This window comes from Armigeres subalbatus, chromosome 2, assembly GCF_024139115.2.
Source record: "Armigeres subalbatus isolate Guangzhou_Male chromosome 2, GZ_Asu_2, whole genome shotgun sequence".
Classification (NCBI taxonomy): Eukaryota; Metazoa; Arthropoda; class Insecta; order Diptera; family Culicidae; genus Armigeres; species Armigeres subalbatus.
In genome coordinates, this window is record NC_085140.1 from 297,171,585 (window position 1) to 297,184,185 (window position 12,601).

The 12,601-nt window shown below is 35.5% G+C and overlaps 1 protein-coding gene across 6 annotated transcripts in view; it reads right to left on the reverse strand.

The window, feature by feature from the left end:
• Nucleotides 1-445, reverse strand: part of LOC134212450 (uncharacterized) — an 80,861-nt gene extending 80,416 nt beyond the window's left edge. For 4 of the 6 annotated variants that reach the window (XM_062690333.1, XM_062690332.1, XM_062690328.1 and 1 more), the window contains exon 1: nt 296-445. The gene's annotated coding sequence lies outside the window, so the exon portion shown is untranslated. The remainder of the gene's footprint in view (nt 1-295) is intronic. The other 2 variants (XM_062690331.1, XM_062690329.1) reach the window with 1 other exon arrangement.
• Between the last annotated feature and the right edge of the window lie 12,156 nt (nt 446-12,601).

A 12,601-nucleotide genomic window follows, 5' to 3' on the forward strand; every position in this document is an offset into this window, starting at 1 on the left:
AAACTTGAGATAATTGCGTAATGAACTAAAAATGTTTTAGAACAGCGATGTGCAAAAAAAAATATAGTTATCCTCTTGACCCCCGATCAAATGTCACCGAGAGCCATTCAACAAAACAAGAGGTCCGCAATAATAAACTTAATAATGAGTAATAAAAGCTGTATGTAAATATAAAGTTCAAACCACGCGAACCACGAATCAAGAGTACCACCACTATCTCAATGTTCCTGGCAAAAAAAAAAAACTTATACCACAAAAATAGCACCCCTCAGAAGAATCTAAAAAAGACACAAACCACAAGCGACGAACCCCTACACACGATCCGTAGACAATGATTGCCGGGTGAAACAGCTACCACGATGCTGCAGCAGCGGTGGTCAGCCAGCGGCAGCGTGATCAATGCACTCGAAACGTAAAGAAACCGGAGCGCGAACGACTTGCCCGATCGGACGGCAAACGGGAACTGAACTCCGAGTTTGGGTGGCGCTCGATTGTGGGCGATCATTTCGGTCTTTCATTCAAGCTCCATTCAACGGTAGGTGTTTCTTACCTCTGCTTACCTGTGATGGGCTTACCAACTTGATTGCAACCGGTGGAAGAAAGCAGCCCAATCGAAAACAACTGCACGCATATAGTGAATGAATACGTTGGATGAACTTGTGATTAACCCTTCAAAAGACCATGGTCACTAGACATATTTATATTGACCTCTCGATATTTATGAATCAAATTTGTTTGTAAAATAAAGAAAGCTTTTTGCTCATTTTGGTCCATAAACGAATTTTTCATGAGACTGGGAGGCCATAAGTATTGCATATCAAAGACTTCAGCTCGACGAATTGAGCAAATGTATATGCGTGTTCGCGAAAGTTTAAAAAACATTAGACAACTTTTAAAATAGTAATTCTCAAACGAATTATTTCATTTTGTAAAATGGTCAGATCGGACTATGGGCTCAAACATTTTAAACAATATACCTACATACCAACCATTTTATTAATATTTGCAATATTTTTTAAAAGAATATTACAGTTAGTGGCTTTCATTGACTTTGATTATTCGAATATAAATCAATCGGACAATCATTAGCTTATGTATGTATAAATATTGATAAAGGGTGTACGGAATCAAAATGCATCACTTTGAACTACTCGCCAGAAATTAGTTTATCAACCGATTGTCATGAAATTTTCAGGGACTGAAATACAATATGCAACCTTTGACTATGTATAACTGTTTCACTGTAATTCTTAAATACATCCAAATGCTGAAGCTTTTTTCTTAAATGAGCTCATAAGATTTTGTACATGTCTTTTACTAGCATTTTTCATCCTGAAATCTATCTCAACAAAAAAATTAACTAATTTTACTGTCTCAGTCGATTATTTAACTTAATTAAAGTCAACTTTCCCAAAGAAACCATATTTTTTGACGCCTCTAACTATTACAAAAATCGAAAACAAAACACCAAAAAAGTGCTGCACTGTGAACCGGCCTGAACAATGAGATTGATGCTCTCCCAAAATCTGACAAATATCAGTCCAAAATTAGATTTCAGCGCTTTTCCTATTTTTTTGATTTCGGTTTTTACTATAGAAGCTACAAAACAGAATGTTTTTTGGAAAGTTTACTTGTATTAGTCGGATAATCGAAAATGTTGACTTTGGAGTTAGAAACCAATACGAAATGTTGACGCGAAAGGCTAAATCAACATTTCGTGTTCCGTAATGATCAATTTCGGAGGCTTCCGATGTTCGTGTTTTCATTCCAGACCAGTATCTTTCGATCGGCCGCAATTCTGGTGATTTTGGTGTCAGAGGCACATAATTGGATTACTAACATATTTTTATGAGATGTGGAATATGGAGGTGAATGCGCAAGATTTATTTGCACACGTCCTATTCCTTCGGCTGTATTTTCGAAACTACTGGAAATTTCGTAATGAAATTCACGCAGTGTGAATAACACATGCTGAAGCCGTCTTCCACAAAATTTCGTTAAAATCAGCCCAGGAGGCAAAATGTTATCAACTTTTGTAAGTGATGCAATTTGATTCCGTACACCCTTTACTATTCCTACAAATGAAGCATTATAACTGCATTAATTGTATGGTGTCTTCACCAGTTTATTCTTATCTAATAGCTGTTTTTTTGCGATACAGACTTACGTGATGTTCTACCAAAAATGGTTTAACACGAAATAAAAGGAAAAGATAAATTTTAAATAATAGACTGATGTACACTTTGGAAGCAAGTCACGTTAAATGGCACAGGATTGCAATGTCACATTCATGTGCTGCCCTTTCTAACAATCGGCACGTTTCCAGGAAAAAGGTAACTGCTAAAATAGTATTCGTTTATGTCTTATCAAAAATGTGCGCCCTATAAGAATTCGGTAAGGGTAAATAAGTACATAATATAGCATTTATTTTAAACTATGCAAAACAAATTATAGGAAATAAAACATTACAAAATTAAATTACTTCTTGTCCAATTGAGATATGGATATTTCCGGAATTACTTATCAGAACGGAGCAAAACATCACTTTTGATACAATCAAAGTTGATTGCCTATGTTCCGGGTAACAGCCACCCGAAGTGGAAAATAATTACTATGTCTGAAACTCGATTTGTGCAATTGCACAACATGTGAAAGATTTAGTTCGAAGAATGTATTGGAGGGTAATCACTTCCTTTGGTGGGGTTCGATCCTACGAAACCAGTACGCTAGACAAGTGCTTTCCCTACTAAGCTACGAAGGACCTCCATCGTGCTCCACAGCTCTGATGAGCTACTGATGAGACCAAATTTCCAACACCAGGAACATAACCGAACTCTCGCAATCTATTTTTAAAACCAACTCATTCACGTGCATTGTCTCTGCCTAGCGTACTACAAAAGGTCATGATCGTCATAAGACAGAGAGCAAAGCGGTTTTTTTTTTGTTCAAGCGACCAAATGAAAAAATCGTGGGTTCTTTGATCAACTTCGCATGAAAGGCAGTCATGAAAGGATGGTGTACTGTATTTTAAAATTAATATTTCTAAATTATTTTAATAGATATATGCAAAGAATAGTGACTAGTCGATTAATTAATTAAAGGAATAATTCACCGAGTTGAAAGTGATAATAAACACAAAAAAAAGCAGATATTGCACACTTTCATGTCCTGCCACGGAACAAATATTTTTTGAGATTTTGTAGCATAACATTTATTCTTCGAGTTTCTATAGATATCGAAAGGGGCAGATATGTAAACATCTCGTGACATATCTCATTAAAAATGAGAAATTCCAGTAGGGTCCCAGCTTTTAGCCAGCGTAGTAGTAGTGCGGTGGATCTACTCCGCATTCCCCTACCCGTATTGTTTACGGACTCGACCTTGCCAGGAATCATCTTCACTACCTTTCCAACGACCACGACACTCAAGTCTCCAACTCTATTGGTTTGAATCATTATTAGTACTAGTACGACGGTAATATACGGTAATAACATACAAAAGTGGTACCGTGCGGGATCGAAATCCGTACAGCACCGAAATCCGTCCACCTCATGAGATATCAATAAATTGAAGGGGGTTAAAGGTAATTAATGTAGAAATAATGTATCTTGTCCTGCTCAGATACTTGGCAGTAAACTTTTAGAGCATAGAAATGGAAAGAAGGCTTTGAAATTAAAACAACAAACATCAAAAACAAATCACCACCCACCAAACGCGGAGTTTTTGTCGCCATTTTGTTTTTGGGTAGAGCATTATTGCACCAAAAGTAACTGTGTTTCTTTGCTAATTGCGAATCATTACATAAGATAAGCAGAATACAAATCGAAGGGATCGCTTCTCAAGGTGCGTATCGAACTATTTACAGTGGTAGTTTAGTCAATCAGACTGTTTCAATTTAAATATTTAGTTAAAAAAAATAGCTGTACGGATTTTAATCCATTGATTCGAAATCCGTCCACGGTACATATACCAAGGTGCACGGATTTCGATGCCTCACCGTAGGGCGTTACCGTTTTATCGTCTTCTATTTCTAACAGTATAAAGGCTAAGGGCCTGAGGTTGATAGCTCCCTCATTACTTGGGTCAATGTCTTGAAAGTTTCTTCATTTGGTGGCAGATAATATTATTTAACGTAGACTATGCCGTGTGTAGCAGGCCAGCAACTCTTCGAGATACTGTTTGGTCTGAATTATACAAAAAGTCATTCCACGGAAGTAATCTTGAAGCATATCTTGTGAACTTTCCGTTTTTACGCGGGGGATACGTACCACGAAGATCCCGAAAACCGCGTAAAAACGACTCCACCAAAAATCGATTTTCCGCGGTTTTCTCATGTAAAATGACTTTTTAGAAAAATCCGCGTAAATTCCTAAATTCACTTAAAAAAAACCGACGTAAATACCAAAATCCGCGTAAAAACGACCCCAGTGTATCAGCATATGGGCACCAAATCACACAAGCAGTTTTGAGCGTGGAACAATACAGAAAATAGTAGGGGACGAGGTTCGGTTGTGGGCACCCTTTTGTCTTTGATCCATAACTTTGGCCCTAGTTGATTTTATGCCGCCATTTGTATACCAATGGAAAGCTAGACTAATAAACTTACTACTAGCGAAAAAAATAGTTTGATTTCATCGGTTTGAAAAAAAATATTGACAATTTTGTAAATTTGACATTTTTGGACATTTCAATTTTGTGGTTCGGTTGGGGGCACCCTTGAAAACTCAGCTAAAAACAGAGAAGCATGAATTGAAACCACACAGATTTGAAGAGAAGGAATAATTTATTCATTTTAATAGCCAGGAGACACCAAAAAATCAGATCAATCCACCTAGCAGTATGATGCCTCCATCGGTGCATTAGGGAGGATATTGAAAAAAAAATCACATAAGAAAAGTCTAAAATAGCACTTTAGGTAAATGGGTTTCAATTTTTCATTGATTTACGTTTTATTGATTCACCTCACAGTAAAAAAAAATCCTGATTAATCACCCTAGCGGTAATAGTGCCTTTCTCGTCAATTACAAAAAATAATATTTTGGCCATAAATTTTGATCCCATAGTCCAATCTGACCAATTTTCAATAGGAAACAATGGGACAGGATTCCCCATCGAATGCAACTTGTTGCAAGCAAATCAGTCAACGATTTGTTCCAAAAAGTGTAGATATAATAACTAGACATACCCTTGGAACAAAAATATGAAAATAAAATTTATTACAACCAATTATGTCTAAATAATTATAAAAACTGCATAAAAACGTAATTTTAAATAAGTTAGGGGACAACTAAAATTATATTGAATTATTTGTCAATAAAATAAGGGTGCCCATAACCGAACCAATAAAGGTATATTACTATTTATCAGACTAAGGCCGGAGTGGCCTGTGCTGCACATAAAAGTCTTCTCCATTCAGCTCGGTCCATGGCTGCACTTCGCCAGCCACGCAGTCTGCGGAGGGTCCGCAAATCGTCCTCCACCTGATCGATCCACGCTGTGCACCTCGCCTTCTTGTTCCCGTCGTATCGTTGTCGAGAACCATTTTCACCGGATTATTGTCCGACATTCTGGCTACGTGCCCGGCCAACTGCAGTCTTCCGGTTTTCGCGGTGTGAACGATGGATGGTTCTCCCAACAGCTGATGCAACTCGTGGTTCATTCGCCTCCTCCACGTACCGTCCGCCATCTGCACCCCACCATAGATGGTACGCAACACTTTGTTACGGTTCATTTTATCTTTAATATTAGTGACAAATGTTTGAGTAAAATTGGATAATGTCCCATTCCTGAATGTTCTGTGTTCTGTGTTCTGTTGGGCCTGAAGATAGGCAATTAAAATTATAAATAGAAAAACTCCCAGACACAGACTTGATATTGCTGGTGCCACATGGCACAAATTAATTAATGGTGCCCAAATAGGATCTGAATCCTACACCAAATAGAGCTATGTATTCAACGGGCTGTTGTAGACAAAATGCAAAACGCAATGAGAACACATTTGCGGGATTTGACTGATGGACCAAAATCTTGTAAGGAAACCTCGTCATATCTCGCAATGGGTAACAAATTGGACGTTTCTCTCGGGGCACAGAGATCGTCAATCATGGTGTCCTTTTAAAAATTTCCTGTACGCGTTGGTCCTCCACGAGCATCGTCCAGGTCTCGTGTCCAGAGTGTAAAATAATCGACTTTTTTGGTGAAGACCACCTTTCTTCACTTGTCAGCTCACTTCCAGGCACATTCATTTTCGGCTCTGGACTGTCAATATTCAGTTGAATATTAGTCATTGAATATTTATGCACATTCTATAAATCGATAAATTATCTGAAATCTGAACACGTTTTTATTGAGTAAAGTAATTTATCACACAGAAATGAATCCGATTTGCATCCGCGAGGCCCTTTCAACGGTAAGCATCAATATAAACAATACTAATTTTGTTTTTTTCTGCACATAGTAAACACACTCAGTGACAGTCGAATGAATGAGTTGGTGGAGCAGTCGTTTGACTATGTCATTCTATGTTTTGAATAATCATGCGATGTTTGTCAAAATTCGGACTGAAGTTGCTTCATGAAGATGAATATTTTATGCTCTGCTCGTGTCCGTAGAGAACTACCGGTCTTATAAGCGTTTTGTAGATAGTCAGTTTGGTACGGCGGCGAACTCTATTCGATCGGAGCGTTTTGCGGAGTCCAAAGTACGTACGATTTCTGGTATCATTATCGGCGGTCAATAAAGGTGCCCACAATCGAATTTCGCAGCCTTTTTAAAAAACGAAGAAAAAAAATTTCGCGCTTAAATTTTAATGGCAATTGTCATTGAGCCTTAAAATAGATTAAATTTACTGTATAAATATGCAATGGAACTCACATTTTGAATTAAACCAATTCAATTTATGACACTTTGAAAAAGGCCATATAAAACTTTCGTGTTGTTTTTTTTTTGTTTTTAACATAACCACGAGTAGACGTAGGACTTGTATAAATGTAACGTATTTACATTTAACGTTTGACTTTTGGATCTATGGAGTTTAATAATAGGTATTGATATTGGAAACGACAACTTCCATGCTGTGTGGAATTATTAGCAATTTGTTTATCCAAAAATTCGGGAAATAAAGCTAATAATTAAGTACATAATTAAAATTGCTTTGTTTCTAACTATTAAGCCCTTATTTACTCAAGCAAATGTAGGGAATTTATAGATTTCTTATTGATGATAGTATTTCAAGTTTAAAAAATCTATTAATAAAATTTTCAGACTTGGACAAAAGGTGTTATTTTAAGGGAACTGTCCTGTTTTCCAAGCAAAGCAATAAAGCACCAATTTCGTTACTTCTTTTTGATAACATGCGTGCTTACTGCTGAAAAAAATCACAACAATAAGAAGCAAGTCAAGGAGCAGTAACCCTACTAAAATACAGGAGGTACTTCTAATACGTCAACGAAACATTATTTAATGTTTTGATTTCAAACTCCGAGTCCCTCAGTGTAGTTTTTTTTGTTGGGGAATCAGAACTGTTATAGTATAACCATGTTTTAATATACGTGTCGTTTAAAACCAAGCACAACTTAACATATGGTCAGTCATATGTCATGACTCGTACCCATCCCGGGATCATGTGGATTATGAAATCAATCACTTTTCGTGGATGAGCAGACCAAATCTCACTTAATTTTTCAAAAGGACCTAAGTAACATTTTTTTCATGAATTAATTTGAATAGCGCAATCAACAGAACAACATGAAAGCTATTGATTGCAGTATTCAAATTAATTCATGAAAAACATGTTACTTAGGTCCTTTTGAAAAGTTAAGCGAGAAATCTCTCTAATTTTATTCTTCTTCATCCACCATCGCGGCCCACGCTGCCTCAGCCATCATCGGCCTCTAGCCGTGAAATCCGAGGGATACGATGGGCGATTGCACTTATCGCAACCGACAACACTGCATCCGACTTTCAAGCACAGAATGACAAAAAATGCGCCCACTTTTTCATGCATATTCGCAGACCCACCGGCAGTTCTACCGGTGGCGACTGCATGCTCAATAGGTTAACACAGCGAACGAACGAAACGAAAAATGCGAGAGTAAAAAGCACGTCAGTACGCGCTGCTGTCACCAATTGTAATGACTCGCACACGGCAGGCACTGCTTCTTTTATACACAAAGAAAATCTTTCGGTGACCTTTCGTGACATACCGCATTCTGATGTCCGTGTTAGGAATGCACGGGATTGGTTACATATGAAATTTTTGCTGGATTTGCAAAAATTGAAATTTTTAATAGCTTATCGTTAATATTCTTAAGTTTCAATGAAATAGGAAAATTGCTGCAGAGTGTCCGAGTCGATTGATAGGTATATAAATCTTAAAAATCCGTCGAAAGATAAAGGCGCTAGTAACGTTCAAAATCTTCCCTTTCAGCGTAACGCTCTCGATTTCCAAAAATCTAAATGACACCCATTATTTACACCCATTTAATTATGGAAAGACAGATTTGTTTCCAGCAGTACTCGAAGGTCTTTGACGACTGTAAACCGTTCAATTTGTGTTCGCATAGGGTAATGGCTGTATTTTGGACCGGGTTCATATTTTGGACCACCTAGCTGAATTTTGCATTTATATTACATAAAACTAAATAAAATATGCAGCATTTAAACTTTATTGCAAAAAGAAACTATCCATAAGGTATGTCCTATATTTATTTCTTATAAAATATAGCAATTATGAAAAATATTGTCATGCATTTAACCATTCCGGCTGGATTAGACCAAAACCAAGACGACATAGTAAAATTGAAGTCAACTTTGAAAAGCTGTAAGTTTATTTGTATGTAGATTTAAAACATGTAAATGATGTTGTTGACTTATGAAAACCTAATTGAAGTAATTTCATATCTCGAGCAAAACATTTTAAGTTAAAAAACAGTATTCTGAGGCATATCCATAATTGGATCATTTTTCATTGAACTGCACATATTTTTGATTTATCTTCTTTCTAAGTTCTAGATCTCTTAAACTTTTGATTTTACCAACCATTCGTTTCTCTAGTATCAAACCATTCATAAATTACTGTTCAAACCGCATTTAAAAATTACCGTTCATTGATGTAAGTCCTAGAAAAATGTCTATTAAACCAACATGTAACTGTTTTCATTATTTCCATACGATCGTTTGGAAAAGAATGTGCAAGGAGCAAGGAAGATCCGGGCAACACACTACTAACAATGACGCAAATGGAACAAATCTTGCAAACTACATAAAAAATATGGCAGGATTGGAGTGATCAGGTGCATACATCGAGTGCAAATTATTCGAGTGGTGCAAATTATTCGAGTGGTCCAAAATATGTTCAATAGGTGGTCCAAAATTAAATCTTACATATCTTCAGAATTTATGATAGTTTGGTACTTTCGGTGGAATTTACATCATTTTTACCTACAAATCCTACCTAGCATTCACCACTTTTTAGTTGCATAGGGAAACGATCAAGCATTTTTACAAAATCCAACTTTTATTCGAAATATTGTTCGGCCATCTCCTAAAGTGGTCCAAAATACCTCCCTTACCCTATTTTGTAATCCCATTATACACTGTGCGTATTTTTTTAATGGTAATCAGTTGCCAAGATCTGATTAATCGTAAAAAAATTGATGACTTTTGGAAAGAAACATATCGGCGGTATATTGATTTGTATGATTGATATAAAATTCCAGCAACAGTGCATAAAGTACTCGCTAACGCTGGAAACATAATAATCCATTCGCCGGGTCCTCTTGGCATGTTAGCTGAAGAAGCTAAAAATGTCGTACCCATCATGCTAGGAAAAGGTCACGAGTTGATAATCTACATGACGTATTTATTCGAGCTATGAACTTATCTGATCCTTTGATAAGTTTAATAAATCTAGGTAGTAGAATACGAAAGAAGGTATCACTTGAATATCCAGATTTTGTAAAATCACTTTTAGTATTCGAAGATCTTGACAGCTCTGAAAATTTAAACGCTGAAGGCAATGCACTAGACGAACTAATGGACGATGTTGAACAACTGGATGTTGATTTTGCTTTTGATGAAAATGTAGAAAATGAGTAGAATTGCTTGTAAATTAGATTTAGTTAATAAATACAATTATTATGACAATTTATCAATGAAAATTATGTTTTCATTCATTTATTTAGTCTACATCTAAACAACACTAAATCAACATTTTCGTTCATTAGAGGCCACATCTCTCCACCCACGGTTGCGCCTCATGTTCACCAAGTTTTATTTTGTAGTATATTCATCCTTGCAGTATAAACAATAGAGACAAATCATCAACTTAGTTAAACATGTTGTTATGTGTCCAGTAAAAATAAAAAGCAAACAAAAACAAAGAATAATCCTTTCGACTCGTTTGAATGATTTATAATGTACGGAAAAATATTTGTGAAAAGGAGGGGGTGGGTAGATAAGTGTGTGTGTGGGGGAGGGGTGAGGTTTGGTAGACAAATAATTCTTCACCAAAATACCTGATTGATAAAACAATTTTATTTTACAACATATTAAAAAAAAGCGGGGGGTGAGATCTTGGCTAGGAGGGAGGAGGCTTCCATCTCTCCTATTTAATCTAAGCAACCATATTCTAGTTTTGATTTGCATTTGAACTGTTCCTAATACAAAAATAAACGTTCAAGTTTATTGTTCAGGAATACGTAGCTCATAACTGGGTTGAATACTAGTTACACCCTCCGGATGCGATGAAAATACATAGATATGACTAATTTTATGCTGAACTTACTAGAATACTATCAGAAAATGCGGAAAAACCAAAAAAAAATTTTTGGCCACCACTTTGTATGGAGCCGCCCCATAGTGCAATGGTGGGTTGCGAAAGACAAATCGTGACGCATACTTTTGTTCCACAAATCTATAACATCGTATTTTTTTTTTTACAATTCGGGGTTACTTTGAACATTTTGAAGTAAGAATTATAACGAAAGCTACTATCAATTTGCCATTATCATCATTCGGGTGTCTTATTGATAGTTGGATGGCAATTTTATATTTCAAATTTTGTATTCTTTTCGTTCAATTTGTTCAGAAAATCAAAAATCCAAGGCAAAAGAAGTTCCGCATGACGGTATGTAGAAGCTTTCATACAATGGTCAAAGTAATAAATAAATTGTAAGGGAACAACTAGTTTTGAGATGTCAATGGCCTTCTTTTGTTTCTTGTTTAATACCTTATAAATGAGTGAGATTTATATGGCAGTAAATTCGAGAATATGTACACATACATCTGAATAAGTGATCTATTAATGTAGCAATACATGCTCACATTTGTTATTTAACTTCAACTGAGGAAAAGTTTAGGAATCTCTTTTATACGTTCTTCAATTAATACCCATTATTTTTATGAAACAAATCGGCAAAATAAGCACAAGGTTAAAAGACTATCTTCCATTTACTTCCACTATTAACTTTTTATGTATCAACAAGCAGATACGCATTTCGTTTCCTACTTGGAAACTTCTTCAGTTTTTGTTTTCGATAACAAACACTGAAGAAGTTTCCAAGTAGGAAACGAAATGCGTATCTGCTTGTTGATACATAAAAAGTTAATAGTGGAAGTAAATGGAAGATAGTCTTTTAACCTTGTAGCATTTCCCCTAAGACGCTCTAAAATAATTAATCATCAAAATAAGCACATTTTATAAATAATAAAATTCAATAATAGATCATTACGTAACACGTCTGCGTAACGCATACAAAGTATAGACACTTCAGAAGGGAAGGGTTAAAAATCCATGCTAACCCAAATTAAATACAAATCTAATCCAAATGCAAGCCAACCCATACCCAATCCAAGTCCAATCAAAATCTAATTACTATTAAAATTTTATTAGTGTCGTGTTATTTTTACGGTAGCATAAACCATAAAACCAAACGTCAAAATCCAATCTTAATCAATCTTAAGCAATCCAAATTTAATTCAAATCTAATTCAAATCCAATCCAAATCCAATCCAATGCAACTTAAATAAAAATCTAATTCAAATTAAAATCCAATCCTAATCTAACTCAGATCCAATCCAAATTCGATTCAAATCCAATCCACATTCAATCCAATTCAAATCCAATCCAATGCCACTTTAATCAAAATCCAATTCAAATTAAAATCCAATCCAATTCTAACTAAAATCCAATCCAAATCCAAGCGAATTCAATCCAATTCCTATTCAAATTCAATCCAAATGCAATCCAAATTCAATTCAAATCTAATTCAAATCCAATCCAAATTCAATTCAAATCTTATTCAAATCCAATCCAAATTTAATCCAAATCTAATTCAAATCAAAATCAAATCTAATCCAAATCTGATCCGCCTTCAATCCAAATCTAATTCAAATCCAATCCAGTTTTATCCATTCGGAAGAAGCGAGCTTGTAGTAAACCCAAATTCAAGTGAATGATCATTTACACTACAATCAGGATTGTATTTAACAATCCATCAGTATTTGCATTGTCCAGTCCGAGGACTCTTCATATACCGGAAATAAACGATTGAATAAAACTATCAGTTTTTTAAATAATTATTTTTATTTCATAATTCAA